The following is a 24,601-nucleotide window of genomic DNA, read 5'->3' on the forward strand; positions in this document are numbered from 1 at the left end:
TTGATCATTGAACCTTTCAACCTAAAAATTGTTATTGCAGACTGAAAATTGAGGATTGAAAATTATTCATAAACTTGAAACTTGAGCCATGATGAGCTTACAAATTTTTAACTTTCTAAATTGAAACATTGAGAGTTGCGCCTCATCTAATTTCTACCAAAAAGTGGACCAAAAAATAAAATATAAAGTGGATCAAAAGTATCATCAAGATTAGTTAAAATGAATTATTACAGTTAGAATACTACCATTTTTCATAGTAAACGTTTACCTAAAATCAGTACAGTTTTACAAGGTACACAAGCTGTCATCGAAGTGATCGAAATAAATCAGTGCACCGTAGCGTATCAAATATCGGCTCCCAGATATCGGGAGCAGATAATCATAGAGCAGACCACAGACATCTTTTCCATCGATTGAACCGTGCGTTCTCGGTTCACTTACTAATTGAATCGCTCGGAATCGGAACGAACGGAGATCGGTTAACCTGATCACGGGAAACCTTACGAGCGGGTTGCCTTCTCTGCTCCATTTCCGTACCGTTCGGTCGAGCAATTAGAAGCATCAAAGGAGCAGGACGATAATGAGCCAGTCGAAGTAACTCGAGACGGATCGGACTTGCTGATTTTAGGTATCTACCCTTCGCAGTGCGGATTCGTGGTTCGCTTGAGAGATTATCCAGCACGAGTGGTATGTGCTCCGAAGAATGTGGAATCGATTTTTTTCGACCAAACACCGTGATTCCGGTCTCTCTAATTATACCGTGACCTCGGTGCTCCTGCCAGCCACCGATTATCTTACGAAACGACGAAAGAACGTCCCGTGTACGGGATGCAACTCGTTAATTGACGGACTTCGAGATTCGATTGCGGTTGACTTTCGATTCAGAAATTCTTGCGGCCGCTCTGCGTTCACTATCGAGAAATAAATCTGCTTTTGATTAATTTTGTTTCCTCGGAGACTGATTTCTTACTTTGATTAATTGCTAGTTAGGGAACGGAATTTGATACGTGGTGCAACGAATTTTTAGGAACGTATGTTAATTATGTATACGTTGCTGGCTGTCACTGTGATGCAGAAGAGAGGGTACGTGATGGCATTCGCAATGCGTTGTGTGGTTACGTGTTAGGTCATCCTATTAAATTGCTACGTGTTGTATGCTAAACATTATTCTAAGCATCTAAACATTGTACGTGTTTACCATTTTATATGCTTCATTTCCATTTGGAAATTGTCAAATGAAAATTTGTGTCTTATTGTATAAAAGTTACAATAACTTTAGAATCTTTACCCAGTGTTTAAAATTCATTTTCCGATGTGTAATCACTGATCTTCTGTCTGTTCTGCTAGTTACACGGTAGACCGTGTATCGAATGGCGATATCTTGCTAACCACGGGTCATGTTAATAGTGATTGATCGCAAGAAATCTGATTCTATCGAATTCCATGGGGGGTTTTGAAAGGAGCGGTCGGAATGATGAAATGTACGGGCTTTAACTTTTCTCGTGTTATTAAATGCTCAGATTTTTGGTTCTCACGATACGCGTCATTTCGATGATTAATTATGCTCCATTCGGCAAATGTAATTAAGAAACAATCGATCGTAGATTGCTAATATGACACGTTATCAAAAAGGATCAGTGTAACTACGATGTTGATATCATAATACAGCGATCAGAATTCGCTCGATCGAGTACAGGGTGTGTCGTATGAGCGAAACAAATTATGTTAAATGAATCATTAAAAGTTAAAAATCCTTCTTATAGATTCATTCTTCATTGTAAAGTGTTTAGTATGTTTCACTAATATGCATTATTTCAGTTAATTAAATCACTCAGTATAAAATAATTAAGAGCGTGTCTGTCAAATTCATTTGCAGCTTCTGCGCAAGAGCTCAGTATGATATACGTTCTGCACAGGTTGGATAACGCGTGCGTGCATCAGCTCCTATTTTAAGTCCTATCGATTTACTCCTTATAATTGAAAATGTAATCAAACCACGTTGTGCAACAAAGTGCTAATTAATTCATGCAATCCTTTTAATCTATCACAATAACATCGATAACTTTCCCGGTAGAAAATAGTAGTTATGTAAATTAGAATTGCGTAAATTTGATTTGCATTTTGAAGCATGCTTTCACTCTCGTTTGATCATCGTAAACCTTCACGCAAACCAAGTGCGTATTTTCTTGTGAAACAAAGTGCGCTTTCATTTGTATCACCAGGTTTTACGTTCGATAGATCGGCGAAGATCGATCGTGAGAGAGCAATCGAGCTCCCAGGCAAACTGACCGATACCGAGCCGCACTTGTTCCCGTATCTTAACAACAGAGGCAGACTACCAGTTCTTTCTTTCCATGGACAATCCGCTGATTTATAGTAACGCACGGCCGTGGCCACGAATCGCATACCCCAGCCAGCGAAACGTACGCTCTGGCATTTATTTCCCCGTGGGTGATTTATGCCCGACCAATCCTCCCTACTTATGCCACGTCTACGTTGCAATGAGGGCGTCACATAGCCGGTCGGCATCGAAGGATTCCGATCTATAAAGCGCATACCGGACGCTACACGTTCGATCGTGCCGCTTCACCAACTAAAAGAATCGTCCGCTTCGAAGAAACGCGTCCTGCGAGGCCAGCTTCCAGAGAATCTTCTCGCGATCGAAAGGAGCTTCTTGTCGCGGATGCTGCGACGGGGTAATTGATCGAGCGACGATTTATGACACGGAACGCGCGGTTACCTCGTCGAGAAGATCGTTTCCAGGAGCCGTTGGATTATTTCTACCGACTCGCAATCGGAGGGAGATTGCTTCTTGTTCGTGGTTGCTATCGTGCCGAATTGATTCGTCTCATCTCTGCATTAACAGCATAATTGAGACAAGATCATTATTCATCGTTGCGAATTTTGGTGGTGAGGAATATTGTTTGGCAACTGGGAGATGGGATTTGGAGAGGTGGGATTTGGGGAGTTCGGATTTGGGGAGTTCGGATTTGGGAAGTTCGGATTTGGGGAGTTCGGATTTGGGGACTTGGGATTTTGGGGACTTGGGATTTTGGGGACTTGGGATTTGGGGACTTGGGATTTTGGGGACTTGGGATTTTGGGCCTTGGGATTTGGGGACTTGGGATTTGGGGACTTGGCATTTGGGGACTTGGCATTTAGGAACTTGAGATTTGAGGAATTGGGATTTGAGGATTTGGAATTTGGGGAGTTAGAATATTGGGAGTTGGGATTTGGGGAATTGGGATTTGGGGAGTTGGAATGTGGAGCGTTGGGATTTGGAGAGTTGGAATTTGGGAAGTTGGAATGTGGGGCGTTGGGATTTGGAGAGTTGGAATGTAGGGCGTTAGGATTTGGAGAGTTGGAATTTGGGGATTTAGAAATTTGTGATTTGAGAATTGGCAATTTGAGGACTAAGGATTTGAGGATTTAGGATTTGAAGACTTGTCAGTTGAGAATTTGAGATTTGAAGATTTGGCGTTTGAGGATTTAGGATTTGAAAAAATGGAGATTTCGGTATTTAGGGCTTTGGGGATCTAGAAATTATGGTATCTGGAGATTTGAGATTTGGGTCCGTTTGGAAATTTGAAGATTTAAATAGTTGTGTCAAAACAAAGTATCGTGCATCGAATGCTAATGCGTCAAATACAGCGGATGTCATATACAACATGCATCAAATTCAACATGCATCGTCAAATACACCTCAAAGGTGGTCTAATTCCTCAAAAACCTCGAAGCATAACCTATCTCAAACTTCATATACCAATTCCCGAAATCCCACTTCTCTTAACCATATACGATCGTATTGACCCTTCTCAGTCCAACGCAATATTTCGTGTCTAATCTACACAATATCGCATCAAATGGTAACAAATGAAGCCACGATGCGTGGCAGAGAAAAGAAACGAAATGGAATCAAGCTTGGTATCCCTTCATCTCCTTAATCGCACAGCCTTGTTCAGCCTCGGGGTGGTTGGTGCACGCCACAACGAAATAAATAAGCGAGCCAGGACTCCGTTGGCCCGCGCACAATACGCCACCATTTGTCTTGGCGGATTCGTTTATTTGGCGCTTATTAATTTCAACAACGGGGCAACCTGCAAAAGCCTCGGTGATGAAGTGTTGTTCCCGGGCCGTGCGGCCTCCTCGAGCGTTTTCAACCGAGTCGAACGAAGTTCTCGCGGATTTAGGCGGGCCCGCATTGTGGTCTCGTCCCCGCGAACAAATGTGTTCGGTAGCCGCAAGCTTTTGTCGGGGAAACGCGACCCACGGTGATTAGCCTTTTTCTTCCCTTTCGGGGGCGAATTTCTTCGAGCCGAGATGGATGATTTGTTTCTCGCGGCCGAACAGGGCGGGGCATTTTTCTATCCGGGAATTAATGAATGGCTACGTCGGATAATTGATCTTCGTACCTTCGGACTCTAAGAGTAGGATGAGATTTTTATGAAATATTTTGATACTTTGATAATCACTGAACGTCCTTTTCACTGTGATGGAGCATGTACAATATGGATTGTATAAATGTACAAAGATTTATCATCTCTAGGAAATCATACTTTCATTTCTTTTCACTTGACAGTCTAGGAAGAATCTAAATAAAACCTAACCTTGATATTCTTGTTGGAATACGTAACCAAGCGATGTTGCATCTGAGTGTGCTTATTATTAGTTTATATGATTGACTTCTTATCAGACATGACCTTTTATAGACCCCTTTTTTATATCAAATGGTTACAGTACATAATGTGTTAAGAATCCACGACATAAATGAAGAGGTAACAAGATACAATTTCTTTTCGTTTGTTCTCAGGTAGTATAATTATAGCCAGTCATTCCTTAATCATAAAGTAGCAGGGACCTTGTTATGGTCTGTTAATATCGTGGCGAACTTGCTCGTACATTATGGTACTTCCCGGTGGCTATTTTGCGTAGAGTAATTTCGCATCTCGAAGGATCAATGATCCAGAAAGTTTTACGCGTGATCGCGCGCAGTCACGCTATGCTGCAGATGCGAATACGTAGGAAAATACTGTCTCCATTCCTATCGAGAATACGCCAAACTTCCTGTTATCAAGAAATTTTCTTCCATAAAAATCCTTCTCTTGCAAAAATTCATCCCCAAAGCGTTATTTAACGCTAAAACTAACTAACGGTTTGAACTTAAATGTTTGGAAGGTGAAATTTGTTCTGGGCACTACATGTCTCGACTTGATGCAATGAAATGTTTATGGAGACAAAATGCTCGAATCGCAAGGATGTTGAAAACGAATCGAACACGATGCTCCAGGACACGCGGAATATTTAAATGGGCAATTTAACGGTACATGGAAACAGCACCAGGCGATTTCTTTCACGGGCTGTGAATTCTACACTGACAGGAATTGCCATCAGAACTTTCAAACGTGATACGTGAAAGAGTGCCAACCACCTGTCTACCGGTGCGTTGACTTTTCCCGTCCACGTTGCAGGTCGTGGTTCTCAACTTCCGAACATTTAGCGGATATTGATTGTTCTTAAAAGAATATGGGATTTTTATTTGAAACGAAAGTTGTAAGTGTGGAAAGGTTATTTTGCGGATGCTGAACTCGATTGGGAAGTTCGGAGGAATTTTGGAAATTTCGAATATGGTAATTTGGGAATTTAGAAATTTTGAAATTTAGGACTGTGGAAATTGTGGAATTGGGGAATTTAGGAAATTTAAAATGCTGGAAATTTGGAATTTTGGAAATTTGGGAAATTTGGAAAATTCGGAAAATTTGAAAAATTTGAAATTCTGAAATTTTGGAATTTGAGAAATTTAGAACTTTGGAATTTTGGGAATTTTGGAAATTTTGGAATTCTGGAATTTTTGAATTTTGGGAATTTCGGAAATTTGAGAAATTTTGGAATTTTGGAATTTTGGGAATTTTGGAAATTTTGGGAATTTCGGAAATTTGGGAAATTTGCAATTCTGGTATTCTGGATTTTTGGAGTTCTAGAATTCTGGAATTTTGGAAATTTGGGAAGTTTGGAATTCTGGAATTTTGAAATTTGAAGAAATTTGGAATTCTGCAAGTTTGAAATTTTAGAATTTTGGGAAATGTGGAATTCTGGAATTTTGGAATTTGAGAAATTTGGAATTCTGCAAGTTTGGAATATTGTAATTTCCGAAATTTGGGAAATTTGGAATTCTAGAATTTAAGAACTGAAATTTAGGAATTCTTGAATCTGAAAATTCTAAAACTGAATATCCTTTTCCCATAAAAATTATAAGAATTCTTTACATCTTTTAATCCTTCCTTTCGTACAAAATAAATTCAACTTTTTCATTTATATAATTTTGTCAATAAATAAAGTTCTGTAAAAATACTCGAGAGATCAGAAACAGAATGGAGAACCCTCAGTACAGGAATTCCACGAACGAAAATTGCATCACCGATCAGCAGCAACATGAATGAACCTATTGCATGAGAATCCAGAATACCGGAAATTGTCAGCATCGATCGAAGAAGGTGCAAGCCGAGAGAATCAGCTCGAGAGGAAAAGGGAGAAACGCGAGAAGACGCGGTCGAATTTTACTGCATTGCGGTAGCTGTGTTCGACGATCCGCAGTTTACCACAGATATCCGGATGACCCGAGAGAATAACGGTTCCTCTCAGCTTCCTGGTGGTTCCTCGTCGTTTTTTGGACCTTGCTCGCCAAGATCCTGTCCCATTTAAGCCGATTATTCGAGCTGCTGTTCGACCAGCCTTCCCCCAAAAAAGTCGATACCCGATCGCTGCTGCAGATTCGGTTTTTCTTGAATTTGGCGTTCAAGATATTTTCAAATTTATTTCTAGATGTACAAGTTTCTGTAATTATAAATTTAGGGAGTTATATATTTTTGCACTTAGAATTTGAAGATTTATAAACTTTTATACCTACAAATTTTAGAATTTAAGAATTTGGGAATGTAGCAATAGAATTCAGAAATTTAGCAATCTAGCTATGTAGAAATCTATCAATCCACGAATTTAGAAATTCAACAATTTAAAAATTTATTCCACAAATGTAAAAATTAAATTTTTGTAAATATCAGAGATCGTCAAAAAAATTTGCTATTGCTCTCAAAAAGAAATGAACAATGTAGTCAAGGAAATTCTACGTCTATTAACCCGATTCTTGCCGCAAATCGTGAAGGAATTTAAACAATTTTAATTCGTCACAATTTATACTATCGTTTGGATACCATTGTAACAAGTAGATAAATCTTGATCGATCAAGGTAAATTAATTTTCAATTTGTGTGGAATGCATTTTATTACCGTGAACAATTGTGCGGAAAGTTAAACGTTGTACGAAAGTAGGAAATAGATTCGTAAAAATGGAATAACGGGTAATAACTGGGGGAACAATAGAACTGCTCGATCTGTCTTTGAAAGTAACGCAATTTGAATGATAACGTCATAAAATAAAGTCTATTTCCTTTTCCTTCCTTTTCCTTTTTTTTACAGTTTGTTGACGAGAAACTTTCAGAGGTCGTTCGACTTTATTGGATGAAATTTTCAAGTTCTTCTTTCATTAACAAATGTAATTTATAATGCAATAAATATTTTCAGCATTTGTTATACTACTTGCAAAGAATATAGAATATTGTCAAACTGACTTGATTCATTACGTACATTTTATTTTATGTTATAAGTAACATTACATTTTATGTTTAATAAACGTTGCAATATTTATTTTACGTTATTAAGTAAAAGTTTATATCATATTATAATTAAGTGTTTGCTTCACATTATTAAGTACTTTACTTCATATTATTAATTGAAGATTTTTGTCATATTATTAATTGAAAATTTTTTATCGTCGTCAAAGAGAACTGCTCACAGTTAAAATATTTCTAACAGTCGTTTGATGAAATTCCGACGAGAAAAATTTCTTTAGGGAAAGGTAGCATTGATTCCATGATTTTTACCTTTCGATTGGTAATTGGGTTTGAAAGGGGTTTGTGAGGAAACAAGAAGCTCGTTAGAAAGGAAAACGTCTCAATAGATGCATTCTCTCGTTCGCGGCGCGTGCACAAGTGGCTACGAAACAAATCGTATCGATTAGAATCGGCTCGTTACTTGGCTCTAGCAAGATTTTAAGGAACGCCTTACACCTGGACGATCAGAGTTACGCGTTTCGCTTCACTTCCCTACATTTTGCTCTATAAATGGTCATCCTTTACATCTGCTTCACAGAAATACTCTCTTCTCTGTTATGAGATTCAGCTGCAAAAACTAATGAAAAATTAAAATACCTTTAATTTATAGAAACACTGAATGATTGAGTAATCGTTTAAATCGTTTTCTATGTATATTAGATGATAAACAAATAATAAGAAAATTATTTAAAAATATTTAAGAAGTTGTAACTGCAGTAGTAGAAATTATCGTAGAATGATAACTAACTAAAGAACTTTTTGGACCAATTTTTTTCATATTCTTCCTGTCATCCTATAATAAAATTAACAGTTAAACTTTAGACCTATTTTCGTTCTGACTCTCATAAAATGAATAACTTTATGCCTGTTTTTCCACGTTGCTTCCCTTTCATAGATAATTTGAAACTGAACCAAACTGTAATTTTAATGTAAAACTTAAGACCGAATGACACTTTAATTTCAGGCATTCAGAATCTTTACGAACCATCTTCCACTTTATGTATCCTGGTACAGTTAACAAGAAAGTTTATAATATTGCACGATCGTGTAATGACAGAGTAACCAGGATGATTGCGTCTACTAACGAACAAGTAGCAATCGGTTACATAAGGATGTTTATAGCCCATCATTTCTATTTCCCGTTATTGTACGAAACTCCTTTGCTTTTGTCGAACGGAGAAAAAACGGGAAGCATAAAACACCGGTGCTCGCTTATTGTCCGATGTAATATTTCAAGGTTTATGGACCAGAAAACAAAGACATCAATTTGTGAAATGTGGAAGAACAAGAGTGAAGTGCTGTACGTGATTTGTATTTCGAGATGTTCCAGTTTGTAATTGGAACTCCACTTTGTAATTTGCATAATATGTGCTGTTGCATGTATAATACATGCACTTGCTGTTACAGTACTCAAGTTTACTAAATTTATTGCTATTCATAATTTATTAAATGTTCATAAATTTATTGCTATCCCTATCATCTTAAATTTCTTCTATTTTGCTTTCTATGCACGTAGAAGTAATTTTATTTACTTCTACATACTAGAACACTACCCTATACTACGTAGCTCTATACTATACTATGTAGTTTTACTAACCTAACCAATAATCTTCCAAGCATGCATTTTAACAAGTGACCAAATAAAAGAAACAGAAATTCTTAAACGTCCTTTCTGCGTGTGGGTGCAGCTTAGGAAAAGCCGTGAGGAAATAACGAAAGAGAGGAATCTGTAACGTGGCAGAAGGTTATGTCACACACGTTTCCTTCACGCAGTCGTGTGTCATCCAGCTAATGATCTTTGTCCCGTTGGAACAAGCACGCTTTTCCTTCTCGTCGGCGCGTGACTCTGTGAATCGTGTAACCGTTAACCTCGTGCCACTTTCGCGACAGTCGCTGATTACCATGATAATTAGTCCATAGAAAAATCGACGCGAACTTCTTTGCCTCGTTTGCATCGTTCTCTGGACGTCCTCCAGAACAAGAAATATCGTAGTCCTCCGTGATCGAGTCCCATCGATTATCTTCGATTTCGATTATCCGCGATTGGAAATCCGTGGGAACGTAATTTCCCTGGGACCTCTATTTTCGTCATTTCCTCGGATAATCAGAGCGTAATTATCAGAGCGATCTTGGAGATGTGCAATACGTTTTATTTTGTATACTGCTTGTTACAGCATCTTGTTTCATAAAGTTATCAGTATTATAAAAAAAATATTTTCTGGATGTTTTATGCAGTCATTGTATATATGAGCATCATGTTCAGAGATATAGTGTACAATAGTTTGAACCTTTCGAGAATGATAAAACAACAAATTTACATACTTGAAGAGAATCAGTATGATTACTTATGTATATCTAACTTGTAAGACATATTCGTGTGCACAGATAAGTATGACATATGTATGTAGCTTCCTGTAAAGAAATATTAATTAATGTCACTTAGAGTATAAAAATATATCCAACGTATTTAATGTCAAGTTCACAAGTGATGCGTTCCTAAAACATGAGATGACTATGATGAACAGGATGAACATGAGGAATATGATGAATATAACGAACATGAGGAATATGAACATAGTCAACGTGATGATTATAATAATTATAATGATTTTTATGATTTTGATAATTATGATGATTTCAAAATCAAGTGCCCCTACGAACATAAAATAGGAATCGCACTTCGACGAATGCAAGGCGTTGCAAATTGCATTCCTGTTACTTCGCACACACCGTGTCGACAAATTTGCAATTATACCGTGGAATGGGAAATGAATTCGCGGGAAAATTACGTTTTTAGAGGTCCGGTATCTCTCAATCTTGTATCCACGTAGTAGGGCCACGGGAACGGGAAGATCTTCCACGAAACGCTCGTCACACGGGAATCGGTAATACCTGTGAGATTTGCATGTTTTACGCACTCGCAACGCCCAGCAATAAAGCGAAATGGGCGGGGACCGATGCATTCTGGCGTAAAAATGTTTATACATCCGAACACGCTAACTGCGATGGGATTTTTTCTACCGAGATCGCCAATTATAGTTCTATACGCCGAGATTTAGGGTTAAGGGTCGATCCAACTGTGTTGATCGATACTACCCGAAAACAATTTTCAGGCAAACGAGATTCGTCCTTCTTTTTATTTCTGTTTTGTCACACGATCTTTACGCAACATTGTACATTTAGTCGTACACCCTCTCCTTATTAATTCTTAATCAACAAAACCTCTTTTTAAAGCATCTCTTTTTCATTAAATGCTAAAGCACTTAAAAAAGTACAGTTAAACCGAATTTGTATAAAAGCTTGTGAAGTACGTGCGTAACCGAAGCGAAGAATATACGTAGCTCGAAAACGGTAATCCTTTTCTTCGTTCCTTGTTAATTTACACCAAAGGCCAGACACAAAAAGGCGAGTCTTTTTGTGAACTGAAACCTCGTTATCGACCACTCTCGTTTCTCTCGTGTACACAGCGGCTTTCGCATACTGCTGTTTTTCTTCAAAAATTTTTTAAACAAATCTCAAACCTTGCTTATCCGTTTAGCCAGCCGTAGAAAATTGTATTACAAAGTGTCGAATATTAATTCGACACTCGGGCGTATATTAACTTTTTAGTACACGCGCATTAATTTTTTCGGTACATCAAATAAATTATACTGTTATTGACGGTAAGGTATCATTAAAAAATCCAGGAAAGAAGGCTTCTTTTATTGGTCCCTTTGTAAGATACATCGACCGCGTTACGCGGTACGAATATATTACTGGTCGAAACAGCTCCAATATTATGATTCAGCAAACGTATAATTAGCTCGAGTTAACTGGTTCTGCCTTAATCGTTCAGGAAGTTCTCATCCCCGTAATTGTAGCTGACACCGCTTCTCCCTCGGTTTGCAATTCCTGTCTTTTTTACAGTCCATTTTTACGATTCCGACGTTGATACATTCGTGTATATTTCATTTAACTCCCAGCATATAAAACGGCCCATAAAACTCGTAGAAAAGAGGAAACAATTCAGAGGTACTAATTTAAGACTGTAATACTTCGATATTTCCTTTCGTTTATTATTAATTTTCTCATTAGTTCATTGAATCCAGCAAGTGAGAAATACTTTTAATTAAACGTACTACCATCTGTTTCAAACGTTCACGTGCTTCATCCGTGCATTTAATCGCGTCCTTCGCTGATCATTTCATAGTCGAACTCGATACATAATTAGTTAGTAAAAAAAGTAAGCAGAGGTCTATGTGGCTCGAAGAGAGTACCGTAAGGACGAGTTTCCTTTCAATATCAGTAATCAAAATCTGAACAACGCGAAGAAGCACGAAAAAGGAAGAAGAAAATGGTGGGCAGCTGCACGGGTCTCGATCTCCGAAACACCGGTAACTCGTTTACCAATAAGAAGGGCAAAAAAGCGGCGTGTGTGTGGACCGGAGTAACCGAACACGGGAATTAAAATATGTGCGTGTACACGTGGGAAAAGACAACAATAGCCGGCAACACTCGTTTCCCGAACGTCCGAACGCGGAAGTCCCATAAATTTCTTCTCCGGGCAGGGATTTAAAATTCCTCCGAGCGGGCATAAAAGATCGAATCGTTCGAAACGCGGTTTGAACCGTACGAAAAGGGGGGCAATAATTGTGCATACCGTAGGGCCGACCGTGTGTTTGAACGTGATGTGAAATTCCCGTCGTTCCGAGCTCCCAGAACGTCGACGTGTGTTTCTGGCTTGCTTTATGTAACAGTCGCGTAATTATTATCTCACGGGCTCGTGAGCCGAATTTTTTCGCATTAGCCCGATCTTCGCCGGGTGGTCAAGAACCTCTGACTTTCGAGCGTGTCGCTTTTAATGCTACGCGAAAACCGTGAAACCGATTTATCCGATCGAAGTGACGTTTCGCGATTGAACTTTTGGCTTGTCGCGTTCGCGACCAATTAGCACCGCCCACCCACGCGTTAGCGCGAACATTTTTCAGCGGATACGTGACACGATTAACGAGTTTATTTTCAACGTATTTCAGCAGTGTGCACGTTGTATTTTTGTCACGTTTTCAGTTTGGAAAGTTGCAAATTTACGTCCTTCGAAATTTTTTAATTGGAAATGAAATTCGACTGAAAATTTGCAATATTAGGAATTTGGAAATCTGGGGAATTGAGCATCTATGGAATTTGGACAACTAGGAAATTCGGAGATCTAACGTATCTGAGGATTTAGGGAATCTGGGGACCTAGGAAATGTTTGCATCTGTGGGATCTAAAGATCTAGAGAATTTTTTGGTTTAGGAAATTTAGGGAATCTATGGATCTAGGGAATTTGAGGATTTCGGAAATTTGAGAGTCTAGAGAATTTAGGGATTTAGGAATTTAAGTTTATGAAAAATTTAAAAATCTAGGGACATTGGGATTTTAAAAATCTAGGGAGTATTTACGGATTTGTGGATCTAGGGAATTTGAATACCTAGGAAATCAGGAATATTGAGATTTGGGGATCTTGGGGAATGTGAGCATCAAAAGATTATTTTTGGAATTTCGGAACCTTTTAAATTAGAGAATATAAAGAATATAGACTATGGAATTTTAAAATATGGTATTTCGAAAATTGAGAAACATAAAGATGTGAAAATTTGCAAGTTCAAAAAATTGAAGGCTAGGAAATATTTCAGATGTGCAACATTAAAAATTTCTTATAATATTCATCCCAATATCGTATTATAAAAACATTTTAAATAAGCATTAGGTATCTCTTGTATAAATTCTCATTGAATAACGTTGATATGTTAATACCGGCATCCTTTCACTTGCATGTATAATTCACATATCACTTGTACGTTTTATTTTTGACTACGCATCTCTTTCATAACACGTACCTACACTTTACATATGTCTTACTGCCCTCGAGTATGAAGTAATTGCAACCGCGAATGCATAAAATGAAAATTTGTGTAGTACATTTTGCGTATCAACGGGACGAAACGCTCTTAGCGATATCCCTTAATGCTCTCCCCGCTGAACGTCGAAAAATTATTACAACCCACGAACAATTACCCGTAAACACTGGATTTTACGCGGATGCAATAAACAAGCAGCGTAATGAATGGCGACAGTCTCTCCGAGAGTGTTAGAAGATAATACAGCACCACACCTACTTCACGTGTAGCGTTTAATGGGATATGTGGCCAGGGACGTGTACCGAAGTTCAAGGAAATTATAATAGACGTACAACTGCATAACGTTTCAAAATTACCTAGAATATATTTCCTTATTGTTGCAATATTAAAAAATATCGTTACTCATACAGTAATCTTTCCTTTACCACATTAAAATTCACCTTTTTTAACTGATGGTGTATTTTTATTTTTAATCAAGTTGAGAATATAGTAAGATTTTATAATTAATACAAAATTGTAATCCAAACTTGAAATTAAAGGTTGAGATTCAATTAATCAGGTTCATAGTTAAGATTGCACCGTAGTTGGATGCAAATTTCCAAGATCGAAGAAACAGATCCATATAAGAACGTTCGTGCACGCGAAAGGAGAGGTTGGGTGTCGTAGTTGGATTTTTCAGACGCGTTTATCGGCCGATTAGTTGGAGGTACATGTGGATTCACTTTCGCGCCTTGTCGTCGAACATGTCTTTTCGCTTGCGCCGCGTTCGAGCTGGAAAACGATGCGGTGCTCACAACATAGCCATTGTCATTAGCGTGAAAGTCAGCTTTACTGTCTCGACGAGACACGCTAATGGCCTGAGCGACGCGCTCAGAATCGGCAGAACGATCTCTGACTAATCCTGTTGCTGACACGACCATGCGATCAGGATCAACGTTGATAAACTGACTATCTCTTAATCGTCTGGAAACTTAGATTAGTACTCTTCTCATTTTTTTTTAAGGCGATATCTGCTCTGAAATTAGTCTTTTTACTGTTAATGGCGAATAAGCTCTTAAATTTGGATTTATCAATTCCTAAATTTCTACGATTATTAATTCCTAAATTTTCAAGTTCTCAAACTTCTAAATTTCTATTATCCCAAATTTTCACACCCCACTTCAACCTTTACTGATTCCTAAAACTTCAAGTTCTTAAATTTCTGAATTTCTGAATTTCTACATTTCCAAATTTCCAGTACCCCAATTTCAACCTTCACCGATTCCTAAATCCCCAAATTTTTAAATTTCTAAATTTCTATCACCCCAAATTCTGAAATTCCCAAATTTCCAATTCCCCAATTTCAACCTTCACCGATTCCTAAATCCCCAAATTTCTAAATTTCTAAATTTCTACCACCCCAAATTCTGAAATTCACAAATTTCCAATTTCCCAATTTCAACCTTCACCGATTCCTAAATCCTCAAGTTTCTAAATTTCTAAATTTCTACCACCCCAAATTCTGAAATTCCCAAATTTCCAATTCCCCAATTTCAACCTTCACCGATTCCTAATTCTCCAAATTTCTACCATCCCAAATTCTCAAATTCCAAAATCCCAACCCCCCAATTTCAACCTTCACCGATTCCTAATTCTCCAAATTTCTACCATTCCAAATTCTCAAATTCCAAAATCCCAACCCCCCAATTTCAACCTTCACCGATTCCTAATTCTCCAAATTTCTACCATCCCAAATTCTCAAATTCCAAAATCCCAACCCCCCAATTTCAACCTTCACCGATTCCTAATTCTCCAAATTTCTCCCATTCCAAATTCTCAAACTTCCAAATTCTCATACGCCGAAATTCTCAAATTTCCAAATTCCCACACCCCCAAATCCTCAAATTTCCAAATACCACTCCAAATACCCAGATTCCAAAATCCCTACCTCCCCATATCTTCAAGTCCCTCAAACTTCCAACTCCCCAAATTCTCAAATGCCCAAAATTCTATCTCCAAATTCTCAAATTATTCCACAATTCAAATTCAAACTTACTCGACGGAATCCAGATTTGCTTTTGACTGTACGTACCGCAACAGGTTCATCGGACTTGGTTGCACGGTCGACAAGTGGACTCGCGTGCTGTTCGCGTCGCATCGCGGAATTTTCTTTCTCGCCCGTTCGTTCTCCCTGTTTCTTCTCCGTGTTTCGCGATCTTGAGAACTAGTTGTCATACCGGTGTTCTCCGCGAAAGCGTTCCACGATTTTTCAGACCGGTGCTAAAGAGCCTGTTCGATCGGTTTGCGGTAAAAATCGAACGACATAAGCGTCTCCACAGGCTTGGTGATTTGAAACGAGCCAGATGCAGGATTTATGCGGATCCAATGTCGCGCCGCTCCCGTTTTATTATCGTAGAAACACGTTTGTTGCTAAGAAGATGATTTTTACGTTCTTTCTGGAAATTCCGATGGTTTTGTACTAATATTTTGTATATAATGGCTGACATTGTATTTTTTGTCGCTATTCGTGGGTCAATGGTGGATGAATGATTTTTTTGGTTTTATGTAGTGATCTTGAATCGTGGATTTTAGATGTTTTCTAATTGAGAAATTTAAATAGTTTTTAGTTTTTAGATGCGTATAATTATATTGATGTATATGTGTATACAATTTATATGTGCATATATGTGTGTATATTGTGTACATGTATGTGTATATGTATGTGTATATGTATATGTACATATATGTGTATATAATATATGTACATATATGTGTATGTGTGTGTGTATATGTATATGTACATATATGTGTATATGTATGTGTATATGTATATGTACATATATGTGTATATGAATGTATGTGTACAATTATATGTGCATATGTATAAATATATTTAGAGATTTGAACTTTGAAGTGTTCATATTTTCTAACCTTCAAATTTAAGAATTTACAAACTGAAACATATGTAGGTTCAAATTGTCAGATCTTCAAGTTTAAAAATTTACAAACGGAAGCATTCAAAAATTATCAAACGTACGTATGAATTTATGAACTAGTCTTATAATTTACTCCGCAATTTGATCAGTTTTTTCCGATCTTTTATCTAAGAGAAACTGACGAGTATCCAGAGCTCCGCACTTCTACTACTCTCGTAAAAAGGAGTTAATCCCCGACATTATCGTTGTGTTTATTGATTGGTACGAGTTAAATTAACCGTGTCCATAGAGTGTAGTCGGTATTCGCTGGTTATCGTGTCCTTTCTCGACAACTGGACGCGAGAGTGAATTCACGACCACTGGAAATAATTATCCGACACGATACGGATTCGATCCAGCTACGGTAGCTTGTTCTGACCTTAGTTAGGTTCGTTTCGTGTGTCTGCTCGGAATTATATTGGACAGCAGTAAATTGTCCTTTAGAGCCACAAGTATGTCCCATTTTGTCTTCGCATCGTTTCAATCTCGAATTCTTCATTTTCTTGTATTGCCGTAATGATTATTTTAATCCTGACCTTCGCATCTCGATGGTCTTGGATCTCTCGAGAACGCCCTTTTAAATTGGTCGTACAAACGAGCGGGAAATTTAAATCGAGCAAATCTACTTTCATGTCAATCTTTAATAATTTGGAATATATTTCTAATAAATTTTCTGTATATTACTAATATTGTCTTTTGAGGTATTCTTATCAATTTTATGGCGTTGAAAGTTGAAAAAGAAAAGAATATACCAAAATGATTGCTCTACAAAATATATTTGAAGAATATGTATTACGGAAATGATTATTACAAATAACTTCTAAGAAAATGAAAAACTATATATCACAAGAAATTACAGATGAATGTGTTACAAAGATATGACAAAATATTTATTACAAATAAATTATTGATGAATATGCAGGTTTAAACTATTCTTTTCGACCATCATACTTCTACACTATACGCACCCCCGATTCTTTTGATTTGGGCATTTAAATTGGTCCTCTGTCTCTCTCTAGGAGACCTTGTCTAGTGTCGCCTCTTGTATCTCTACTCTTTGACCATACTATAATTTTAACATGACCCACTTTACTCTTTTCCTAACCTAAAAAGTGCATAAAATTATCATAAATTCCACGAGAAACATCGAATCAGAGGATGATCGAGCAATGATGTGATTATCTCGTCCCAGATTATCGTTGAATTCTAGCAGTGTGGCATTCAATTATCGTTCGAGTATTCTTCGCGACAGGCATTTCCTGCGGGCTATTGAGCGCTTCATCCGGCAGACATTTGATTTCCGGACCCCTTTATTCCGTTGATCGTAACACGCTGGATTCACGTAGCAGATGTTTAGTCCGTAACATACTAACACCCTTTCGTGAATACTTTTCGTTTTCCCTACTTGCTCGCGTGATTCGAACGTGTAGGTGCGTTCGAACGATCTACAATTACATCCGTGAATCGCTTCTCGGTCTAATTAAAGCTTCTTCGGTCTTGTTTTTCAGGTACGTTGACCGGACGACGAAGGCGAGCCGCATCGTGAGAATCTCAGAAGTCGCCGGAAGTGCGGTATGATGCGTTTGCTTCGCGTTACTCGAGTACTCGATCCGCCTCGAGCTTCCAAAGAAACCTGGTTCTCTTCAAACTGATTGCTACGAAGTACTTTCTGTAAGAAGTGTATTGGGTTTTGTAATAAGTAATTAGCATATTAGATGCAATTCAAAATTTATACCAAGAAATTTTTAATTTTTAAATATTCGGAATTCAAATGTTTGAAACCTTAACACTTTAGCTGTGGGACAATCCTCTAAATTATCAATCTTCTAAGTTATTAAATTGAATAGTTACTAAATTCCTAAATTTCTAAATTACCATATCCCTAAATTTCCAAATTATCAACTCCCAAAATTTCTAAATCATCAAATCCCTAAATCTCTAAGTTACCAACTCCCAAAATTTCTAAATTACCAAATCCCTAAATTGAAAAATTCCTAAAACTCCACATCCCTAAACTAAATTTACAAATTTTCCAATCTCAGATTTACGAATATCCGGAAATGTACCAATCCTAATCGGAAGTGCAAACTTCCTAGGATTTCACGCACAAAAACGACATTATTCTTTAAATATTGAGTTTTCGTAACATCTCCGGATATCTAACGGTGATGAAATACCAATAGAAACACCAGGACTGTCCACGTGGTCGACCTCGATGTCTATTTGAACTTGCACAATCTTTTGTACGTTTCCAAGGAAGCTCAAGGAAGAATCAATATTTGAAAACTCCGGTGACGTCAGGTGCTAAAGACTCATGGACTAATGGAGTTTATAGTTATAATTAATAAATCAATAAACGTTACATTTTGTTTTCGGTTCAAAAAGTTCAAGGCATGAGCTGATAACGTGGAAAAGGAACGATTTGCATGATGAAATATTGCATGAAAATATTTAAAATTTGAAGTTGAAGAGAATTCGGTAAATACGAAAATCGTAAATTAAATTAATGAGATTGTTTTGTCATAATTGTTTGTGATATTGTTAATTCATGATTATTACAATGTTAAAGCGAATAAACGATTCTCGAGTAAATAAATTACAATTTCTTTACATTAGAAATTAATGAAAATTGCATGTTTCAAGAGACGATCATTATTCCCTTTTGCTCTGACAATCAATAGTCAATTGTAGAGGATTACTATCGCAGTAATCGAAGTCGATGAGATTCCATTCGAAACCATTTATCGATCTCCTGGGAAACTGATCACTATTCAAGTAGTGACCGTTCGCGTGCTTCAGATCTATAAAGCTAGTGATGAAATCGAATAGAATTAAAATACAATTATGTGGCAGCGTTTTCTAACAAGAGTGTTTCTGAAGTGGTTGACCAATTGAATCAAATTTTTTAAATTTCCAAATTTTCAAATTTTCAAATTTTCAAATTCTCAAATTTCCAAATTCTCAAATTCCCCAAATTCCCAAATTCCCAAATTCCCAAATTCCCAAATTCCCAAATTTTCAAATTCCCAGATTCCCAAATTCCCAAATTTTCAAATTTCCAAATTTCCAAATTCTCAAAATCCCAAATTCCCAAATTCACGCTTCCAAATTCCGAAATTTCCAACTCACTACCTTGTCAAATTTCGAACTCCTCTCCAAATATTGAATCCCAAATTTCCACATCTCCAACCTCCAAATCCCCAATTTACTAACTCCTAAAATTCCTAAACTCCCAACTCCAAAAACTCTCAAATTCCAAAATTTTCTCACACCAAAATATCCATTTATAAAACTTCTCGGAAGTGCACAGATATCTCGAGTCACTCTTCATTGTCAATTGATCTGCGGACGCTCTTAACAGAATGTTCATTCGTTAGAAATGCTGGCGACAGTTTCACGCGTGAGTTTTACTCTCAAATGAACTGGTAGCATAAGTCTGGTCTCTATTCAACACGAGCGTATTCGCAGACACCGGAGGAGGTCAGGTGCATACCGGTTTGCACCCGGAAGTATTTATCAATTTTAAACTGCAAGTTGCATTGCGAGTTAGAAACTTGATAACGGATTATACTATCAAATTTTAAGTGTTCCGGATGTTTAATTAGTTAAATTACTTAAAAATTGTTTTAAGACGAAGATGAACTGCGTAAAATTTAGGGGAATCCAACCTGTGTGATGGAAGAATCTAACTTTTGTTATTATACTACTTCTCAAGGATCGTTGATGAGATCTGTTTTAAGACATGGTTGGGATTGAAGAGGTTTAGACAAAATGTGAAGAAAGAACCTAACCTCTAACTTTATCCTTTCTTGTTATATTTGTTCTTGTATCTTTTAAAAATTGCTACTGGTTCAGGTGTGTTTTAAGACAGTTGAAACTGAAGGTGATCAATCAAAGTATGAAAAAGAACCTAACCTCTAACTTTATCCTTTCTTGTTATATTTGTTCTTGTATCTTTTAAAAATTGCTACTGGTTTAGATGTGTTTTAAGACGCAGTTGAAACTGAAGGTGATCAAGCAAAGCATGAAAAAAAACCTAACCTCTATTTTTGTATTCCTGTCGTATTTCTTATATTCGAGTGATCATATGATCTTTCAAAGATGGCTGCTCATTGAAAGATGTCTTAAGACACATTTGAAACTGAAGTAATCTTTATTCTTTACAAGCCCTTAAAACGAATCCCTCATACATTAGATTAGACGCTTTTAAAATAGAAAACGAACGAAGTTTGCTCTTTTTGCAATTAATTAGAGAAAGTCTACATTGCAGCCGAGTGTACGTGTTGCTCGTCCAGTTGCATTTTGTCGCGTGTGCAACCAGCGACGGTTTAACGAACCGATCGAAGGTCGACCATCGATTTTCACACGATCGACTACGCGAGTGTGCAGCAGGTTCTCTGTAGATCGTCGTTTATCTTCGTACACGGTCGTCGTATCAATGCGACTTTAATCGAAAGAAGCAGCAGAGAAATTGCACTACATCTCGAACTGTATCATTCGATAAATCGGATAAAGTTACTATGTATCTAGCTTCATTAGACTAGATCGAGGATATTTTCTATTAAAAACATTCCTCATTCACCTTTCAATTTTTTTATTTATATATTTCTTTTATTCGTATGTGAAATAGGTTACTGGTAACATGTCAGTTTACATAATCAATATAAATATATAGTTAAATTTACGACCATGATGTTATGCTGAATTATTTGAATTCAATAAATCAATTTTATGCATCTAAAAAAAATTCATTCAATGTGTTACAGTAATAACTTTTTTATTATTTGCATATTTAGATTGCATATGTGATATACATACAAGATGTACCAACATATACTCATATGAATATTTATATCTTGACCTACAATTTTCTACGGTTGCGTCATTCAGAAATGACTAACAATCGCCACAATGTTAAATCAAATAAAGAATGTTAAAATATTAGACACACCTTTGGTGAACTTTAATTGAATTCGAAATTCGATTGAGGTGATTTGTCAGTCTGTCACAGTAACTACACTGTGCGTCACGAGTGCATCACGACATTACAGAGTAAACAATATCTATCATAAAAAAGAACGAGTTGCTGATTCCTGAATTTTGGAAGAGCTAAATAAGTTCCATAGATATCACGTCAATCATCAGTGACAGACACTAACTTTTCGTTGAAGTCATATCAGTCGCCAGTGACAATATAAAATATGATATAAAACTAAAACATCTACATTGTCTAAAGCAATTACCCAAAATTTGCATTTACTACAATACTGTATCATGTGACTCAAGAGGAATTTCCTTATAAAACGTGGCAACTGTGTTAACACAGTAGCAAGTTAGTCGTCGAAATGCAGCTATCCTGTTAAAAATAGAGAGACTCGCGTTCTCCGGAACAATGTGGCAGGTTATTGGTGCAGGGAACACCGATGCAACCTGGATACTGCGTGGAACTGTTTCAGGGTGAACTCGCGTGGCCGCTCGTGACTCGTGCATCGACAAATCGAGCCCGACTTTCGCACGACCCGCATATCCCACCGATACGGTTTCCGCTGCATCGTCGTCGAGCTCATCGTGACTTAGCATACCCTCATGCGCTTCGTGGCGAGAGCCGTGCACGATCACCTGGACACGAGCCAACGACAGAATTCCCTCGGAAAAGTTGGTGATAAATGCAGATATGCGCTGGCGAGGGGAGAGGGAAACACGCAAATGCAATATACCCTCATCTACCACGAGGAAAGAACGCATTAGATCCGACAAGTTCTGCCGGGGTTGTTTGCTTAGAAATCGATTTGCAGGAGGATTCGAAAACGATCTTAACATCAGGTTACTCGTTAGGGATACAGCATGCAAATTAATTCATTAGTCCGATTAGGCTGAACTTGGATTCGCGTATGCGGGCAGCTGGATGTATTTGAATACTTGTATGCTAGGGGTTTTCGAATTTTGAATACGAATTTTATTCATATTCGAATTGGATTGAAGCTTTAATGTGGACTTTACAGTGTGAGTGCATCAATTTTTAATAGCTTGGATCATGCTATTAAATTTATTAGAAACTTTGAAATTTGTAAATTGAAAAATTGAAGAATTCAAGAATTGAAAAACTTAAAAATTGAAAAACTTCAACTTGAAAATCTAAGAATTTGAGAAAGCAGAAATTTAAAAATTCTACCTGCAAAACTATCATAGTTCAATAAACATTTCCTATTTTATGAGACTCGAACTACAAGTTTCCGCTGCAAGCTTCGAACAGTCCCATCTAGTATTCCTTGCAACCTGTATCGTCGCCCGTTCGGTTGTGACTATCATTATTGCCAATTACAAAAATCGATGCAGCTAAAATTTCTATCAAGGAAGCTAGCAAGATAAACTTATCAGCTACCAAGTTACACCGGAAGTTGGAACTTACAGTACGATTATCGTGGCATTCGCACAACTACGGTGCATAAAGTGGGAAGGCATAAAATTTGCATAGACGTAAACTTCTTTTTTTTTTATTCTTTGAACAGCCCGAAAGAGATTTCTGTGCCGCGGGTAGTTGCCGTATCTAGATTCGTCTCTGGCCAACGATGTTCCCTGTGAACGTTGTAACTGCTTGTACGCGAGGATAAGGCACGTTTGCAAGCATAAACGGTGCGCAGATGGTTGTTCGATAACGTGTACGGAAATGCGGCACCGGTGGTGGACGCTTCGAGGTTATCAGTCGCTGATAACAGCACGCAGGCGTGAACCTTGTTACCTTCTAGTAACAGGATGCCTCGTTAATGTTTTAGGAATAGTAAATTGGTATGTACACTCGGGTGCAACGTTTCTTCTATTAACACGTATGCGAATTTCACGATTTATCGATTACCTAACTTATTGCTGTTTTCAAGTGTTAAATTGTTGAGGGAATTTTTCGGGTTCCAAATTTTTTTACATTCAAATTACTGACTTTCAAGATTTATAAATTTTCTAAACGTTCAAGAGTTCAAATTTTCAAATTTTTGCTCTATCTAAATTTGCAAGTTTCATGTTATGAGACACTGTGAGTTCATGAGTTTACAAAGTTTTTGAAAATTTCCAAATTTTAAAAATTCACAAACTTACAAATACACAAACTTGTTATTTTCTTAATAATTTTAGTCTATCCATTTCATATTACAATTTCTTGCCGCATTATAGTAGAAATAATTTAGCGATATAAATTTGCAAATGACCATAACGTTTGTGTAATTAAACAGCTCCTGAGTAATTGACTATAATACTGGTTTCCACGTTAAATTCCTAGAGCTGCGATATTTATTACTGAAATTCCAGGAGGTAATTAAGATCCAAGGTTACGATGCCTTATGGTACTCGTTGAGATACATACTTATCCGACGACTGAATAAAACTTAGATATGGCGGTGTTAATTTATTGACCGTCCTTTCAGAATCGTATCTCCGTTGAATTCGACCGACGTACAAACATAATTTGATCATTCTGACGTAATTGTTCGTCGTCCAGTAGCCGAATCGATCATTCGTCACAAGATCTCTCGTCTTCCTTTCAGCCACGTCGGCTTTCAGGTTTTTATGAGCGTTAATGACGCGTTTGAACGCGGAAGAGTACGATCTCTTTGCGCAGAATGTTTTCAGCGAGCACTAAACTCGGTAGTGTATTCTTTACGGGGAAGAATCAATTACGAAAGGAATTTCGTGCGCAGAACGTGTCAAATAACCGGGCTCCGATTATGTAAGACTTCGCAAAACCATCGGCCTCTCGAAAGAGAAATCACAGACAAAGACGAATCCAAGAACGCCCGCTTCCGCTCGTGATCCTCTAATTATCCAACAGGTAAATCGATCGGTCACGGAAGATTATCGTCCGATGACGGATCCAAGTAATCGCCTTTGAATATTTAATCTGTCGATTATTTCACCTTATTGCTGAAGCAGTAGGTCAATCGTTACTTTTGCAACGATATTGATTACGAAGCCTTGTTAAACACGGAGTCCCAAGGAATCTGATTTCACGGTAAATTCACAGCAATAAAACTGTAGTTACTATCTTATAATGTAGTTGTAAATGGGGGAAAAATTGCGAGAAAAATTATGTAGTATCTAAGGCTTGGAATAAT

General features: G+C 37.4%; 1 protein-coding gene and 1 long non-coding RNA gene across 3 annotated transcripts in view; both read left to right on the top strand.

The window, feature by feature from the left end:
- The window catches only part of LOC143265543 (uncharacterized), a 126,178-nt gene extending 106,812 nt beyond the window's left edge, over nucleotides 1–19,366 (top strand). Inside the window, exon 5 of the long non-coding RNA XR_013040167.1 lies at nucleotides 18,008–19,366. This is a non-coding gene — a long non-coding RNA (uncharacterized LOC143265543). The remainder of the gene's footprint in view (nucleotides 1–18,007) is intronic.
- Nucleotides 1–24,601, top strand: part of LOC100880368 (Tie-like receptor tyrosine kinase) — a 255,904-nt gene that overhangs the window by 155,377 nt on the left and 75,926 nt on the right. The window lies entirely within an intron of this gene.

This window comes from Megachile rotundata, chromosome 1 (assembly GCF_050947335.1).
Source record: "Megachile rotundata isolate GNS110a chromosome 1, iyMegRotu1, whole genome shotgun sequence".
Classification (NCBI taxonomy): Eukaryota; Metazoa; Arthropoda; class Insecta; order Hymenoptera; family Megachilidae; genus Megachile; species Megachile rotundata.